The following is a 6,000-nucleotide window of genomic DNA, read 5'->3' on the forward strand; positions in this document are numbered from 1 at the left end:
CATGTGGCTGGGACAGAGTGTGAGAGGTAACAAGTGGGGTATGTCGACAGTACCATCACCATGTATGGAGATGTTGAGCTACTGTACATTTTCTCTATCTAATTTATGAGTGTCAATATGTATTTGTTTAAAAAGAAACCTCATGGGACTTCCCTGGTGGCACAGTGGATAAGAATCCGCCTGCCAATGCAGGGGACACGGGTTTGAGCCCTGATCCGGGAAGATTCCACATGCCGCAGAGTAACTAAGCCCATGCACCACAACTACTGAACCTGCGCTCTAGAGCCCGCAAGCCACAACTACTGAGCCCACGTGCCACAACTACTGAAGCCCGCATGCCTACAGCCCGTGCTCCGCAACGAGAGAAGCCACCACGATGAGAAGCCCACGCACCGCAACGAAGAGTAGCCCCCCGCTCCCTGCAAGTAGAGAAAGCCCACGTGCAGCAATGAAGACCCGACACAGGCAAAAAAATATAATTTAATTTAATTTAAAAAAAAAGAAACCTCACTTGGCTGTGGAGAAAAGGGAACCCTCCTACACTGTTGGTGGGAATGTGAATTGGTGCAGCCACCCTGGCAAACAGTATGGAGGTTCCTTAAAAAACTAAGGATAGAGTTACCATATGATCCAGCAATCCCACTCCTGGGCGTATATCTGGAAAAGATGAAAACTCTAATTCGAAAAGATGTGTGCACCCCAATGTTCATAGCAGCACTGTTTACAATAGCCAAGATATGGTAACAACCCAAGTGCCCATCAACAGACAATTGGTTTGAGATGTGGTGCATATATACAATGGAATATTACTCAGCCATAAAAAAGAATGAAATAAGGCCACTTGCAGCAACATGGATGGACCTAGAGATTATTATACTAAGTGAAGTAAGTCAGACAGAGACAAATATTATTTATTGTTTATATGTGGAATATAAAAAATAATACAAATGAATCTGTATACAAAACAGAAACAGACTCAGACATAGAAAACAAACTTATGGTTAACAAAGGGGAAAGGGAAGGGAGGAGGGATAAATTAGGAATATGGGATTGATAGATACAGATTACTATATATAAAACAGATAAGCAACAAGGATTTACTATATAGCACAGGGAATTCAGTATTTTATAATAATGGAAAATGGAAAATAATCTGAAAAAAATGTAACTGAATCACTTTGCTGTACACCTGAAACACACAATATTGCAAGTCAACTATACTTCAATTCAAAAAAAGAAACCTTACTTCCCCTTTCCTTACATGTGCAGACTTAAAAGAAAATTTTGTAGTTAATATCTTGTAACAAATAATCTGGCAGAACAGAAGTAGAACGGGTCATGTCTTTCACATTTCTACCAATCAGACTGAAGAGTGCGTTCTTTAGGCATGCGGGGTTTTTTTGGGGGGTGATTCTTTCTTTTCTTTATCTTGATACCGATATCATGGTAGCTTGAGGGTTTTTATATGTTGGCAGTAGTCGCACACACATTTTGAAAGGCAGTAAATCCAGTCTGAGTAAAGTGAATTCCTGTCTTTTGGAGTACTTTATCATCACAATATTGGTTGACACAATTTAGAATTCTCATTAACTTCAGTAAGAATGTGTACTTAAGAGAGCAGCCAAAGAGCGTCTTATGTTTAAATACAGCATTTGACACTTTCCCTCTCCTTCGCATGGCTGTTACTGAATATCTATCAGGACTTTGCCTCATGTTACTTCCTTGGGTTTATCTTCTCTGAAATACGTAATCCCTTTTACTTTTAAATTTTTATTTAAAACTTTTGGAATGTTGAAATCATTTCAGTCTCTCCCATGTCTCTTATTAAAGCCGTAGCTGGATAAGGTTAGGTTTGTCTGTTTGCGGCACTCAGTCATTCAATCCAAAATAATAGTACCTTGAACAACATAGAAGTTCACTTCTACCTCATTGATAATTAGTCTGGGGATGGAAACTTCATGGCTGTTAAGGCATCGCCATGTTCATCAAGGACCCCTCATGCACATCCTTCCATCTTCCTTCTCCACCATGACTGTTAGCCTACTGCCTATTGTCAACATGACTTCTGTAGCTCTAGCCGTCAAATCCACATTCCAGCCATCAGGAGGATGAATAAGACAAGGAATAAGTGGTAAAATATCTCTTTAAACGTGTTTACCAAGGAGCTAACATGCCACCATTTTCTTTACATTATCATTGAACAGAACTTAGTTACAAAGCCGTACCTGGCTGAAAACAAAGACTGGGAAAAGTAATCTTTATTTTGCACAGCCATGTGCTATGGTAAAAGTCAAGGGTTCTGTTAGTAGAAAAGAAGGAGAAAACAGATTTCAGAGTAGGCAGCCATCTCTAGTGTAGAATATGTTCTAAAATATAAAAATAAGCTATTATATCTGACATGTGAAATGATACACCATTTTAAAGTCTTAGCTATCCTCCTTTCCCCTGACCCAGCCTGTAGGCATTACCACAAATGATCAAGCTTCTCTATGATTTTGTAATAAGTGGCTCATCCTAAGAAGTATGAGAAATATGGGATGACATATATACATTAATATGTATAAAATAGATAACTAATGAGAACCTGCTGTATAAAAACATAAATTCAAAAAAAAATTGCCTCCCAGGGATTGCCAGCCATTGATCCTACTTGATGCTTTTGAAGCAATAAATAAGTAAATCTTAAAAAAAAAAAGAAAGAAAGAAAGAAGTATGAGTTATAGGTTTACTGTGTTTTGAAATAAGTGCTTTTTACCTGGAGTTCTCATTCTGAGCACCAAGATATGAGTGATTCCCATTTGGGTCTAACAATTCAGTCTATCAAAAATGTTATTCAAAGAGGTTCATTTTATTGATATAAAATTCATATAACACAAACTCACCATTTTAACCATTTTTATGTACAATTCAGTGCCTTTTAGTATATTTACAGTGCTGTGCAACCATCACCACTATCTAATTCCAGAACATTTCATCAGCTCAAAAAGAAACACTGAACCCATTAAGCAGTCAATCCACATTCCTGTTTCCCACCAAATCCTAGCAAACACTAATCTGCTTTCTATATCTGTGGATTTGCCTGCTCTGCACATTTCATATACGTGGAATCATACCATATGTGGCCTTTTGTGTGTGGCTTAGTTCACTTAGCGTAGTGTTTTCAAGGTTCATCCATGTTGTAGGATGTATGAGTACTTCTTTCCTTTTTATGGCCAAATTTATCTCATTGTGTGAATGTACCACATATTCTCTATCCATTCATCAATTGATGGACTCTGGGTGTGTTTTTTATTTTGGGGTTTTTTTTTTTTGCTTTTTGGCTATTATGAATAATATTGCTATCAACATTCATGTACAAATTTTTATTTGGACATATGTTTTCATTTCTCTTGGGTATATACCTAGGAGTGGAATTACTGGGTTATATGATAATTCTATATTTAACTTTTTGAGGAACTGCCAAACTTTTTTCACAGTACCAGGAATTTATGAGGGTTACAACTTCTCCACATCCTCACCAACATTTCTTATTTTCTGTTTGTTTCTTTCTTCTTAAATTATAGCATCTTAGTGGGTGTGAAGTGATATTTCATTGTGGTTTTTGTTTACATTTCCTAATGATCAGTGATGCTGAGAATCTTTTCATGCGTTTATTGACCAGATATTTGAATATCTTCTGTGGAGAAATGTCTCTTTGAGTCTGCCCAGTTTTTAAATTTGGTTGTTTGTAAGAGCAGTAAGAATTTTTTGTATATTCTAGATATTAATCTCTTGCAAATATTTTCTCCCATTTTGTGGATTGTCTTTTCACTTTCCTGACAGGTCCTTTGATACACAAAAGTTTTAAATTTTGATGGAGTCAGATTTATTTTTCCTTTTGTTGCTCGTGCTTTTGTTGTCACATTTAAGAAACCACTGCCTAATCTATGGTCACAAAGATTTACATATATGTCTTCTTCAAAGAGTTTTATAATTTTAGCTCTTACATTTATGTATTGATCCATTCTGAATTAATTTTTGTATATGGTATGAGTTAGGGGTACAAAATCATTTTTTTGCACGTGGATATCCAGTTATCCCAACACCATTTGTTGAAAAGGCTGTCCTTTTCTCAATGATTGGTCTTGGCAGTCTTGTTGAAAATCAGTTGACCATATATGTAAGAGTTTATTCCTGGAATCTCAATTTCATTCCATTGATCTGTATGGCTATTCTTATGCCAGTACTATACTGTTTTGGTTACAGTAGCTTTGTAGTAAGTTTTGAAATCAGTAAATGTGAAGTTATCCAACTTTGTACCTCTTTTTCCAGACTGTTTTGACTATTTGTAGTTCCTTGTAATTCCATATAAATATTAGGATTAGTTTGTTCATTTCTGAAGAAAAAAGACATTGAAATTTTGATAGGGATTTCATTGAATCTTTAGATCAATTTGGAGAGTATTGCTACCTTAACATTAAATCTTCCAATCCATGAACACAGGATGTCTTTTCATTTATTTAGGTCTTCTTTAATTTCTTTCAACAATGTTTCATAGTTTTCATTGTGTAAGTCTCACACCTCTTTGTTTAAATCTATCCCTACGTATTTGATTCTTCATGGTACAATTGTAGATGGAATTTTCTTAAGTTTGTGTTCAGATTGTTCATTGTTAATTTATAGAAATACAGTTGATTTTTTTTTTTTTTTGCGGTACACGGGCCCCTCACTGTTGTGGCCTCTCCCGTTGCGGAGCACAGGCTCCGGACGCGCAGGCTCAGTGGCCGTGGCTCACAGGCCCAGCTGCTCCGTGGCATGTGGGATCTTCCCGGACCAGGGCACAAACCCGTGTCCCCTGCATCGGCAGGCGGACTCTCAACCACTGCGCCACCAGGGAAGCCCAATACAGTTGATTTTTGTATGTTGATCTTGCATCCTGCAACTTTGCTGACCTTGTTTATTAACACAAATAGTTTGTTTTATTCTTTATGGTTTTCTGTACATAAGATTATGTCATTGATATGATCTTAAATATGATATAGACAGTTTTACTTGTTTCTTTCCAATTTTGATACCTTTCATCACTTTTTCTTGCCTAATTGCTCTGGGTAGAACTTCCAGTACACTATTGAATAGAAATGGCCAGAACAGACATCTTTGGCTTATTCCTGATCTTACAGTAAAAGCTTTTAGTCTTTCACCATTATTATGTTAGCTGTGGATTTTTCATAGGTGCTCTTTATCAGATTGAGGTAGTTCCCCCTCTATTCCTAGTTTGTTGAGTGTTTTTTTTATCATAAAAGGTTACTGGATTTTGTCTAGTGCTTTTTCTTGATCAACTGAGGTGATCATGTTGTCTTTGTCCTTCATTTCCATTAATATGTATTACATTAATTGATTTTTATATGTTGAACCATCCTTATATTTCTGGGATAAGTTCCACTGGGCATGGTGTATAGTCCTTTTAACATGCTACTGGATTAATTTTGCTAGTACTTTGTTGAGGATTTTTGCATCTATATTCATAAGGGATATTGGTCTGTAGTTTTCTTATGATGTCTTTGTATCATTTTGGTATCGGGGAATCCTCATAAAGTGAGAATAGAAGTAGTTCCTCCTCTTCTGTGTTTTGGAAGAGTTTGAGGAGGATTTGGTGTTAATTGGTATTTAAACATTTGGTAGAATTTATTAGTGAAGTCATTTGGTCCAAGACTTTTCTTTGTTGGAAGTTGTTTGCTTACTGATTTAAATTCTTTGCTTGTTATAGGTCTGTTCAGATTTTCTATTTCTTACTTAGTCAGATTTGGTAGTTTGTGTGTCTAAGAATTTGCCCATTTAATTTAGGTTGTCTAATTTGTTGGTATATAATTGTTCATAGTGTTCTCTTATAATCCTTTTTATTTCTGCAAGGTTCGTAGCACTGTCCTTAATGTTTTTCCTGATTTTACTAATTTGAGTCTAGTCTCTTTTGTCCTTGGTCAGTCTAGCTAATGCTTGTCAATTTTGTTCATCTTTTGAAGG

Source organism: Aethalodelphis obliquidens, unplaced genomic scaffold (genome assembly GCF_003676395.1).
Source record: "Aethalodelphis obliquidens isolate GAN/ISIS:26980383/991018 unplaced genomic scaffold, ASM367639v1 scaffold98, whole genome shotgun sequence".
In the NCBI taxonomy this organism is placed as follows: Eukaryota; Metazoa; Chordata; class Mammalia; order Artiodactyla; family Delphinidae; genus Aethalodelphis; species Aethalodelphis obliquidens.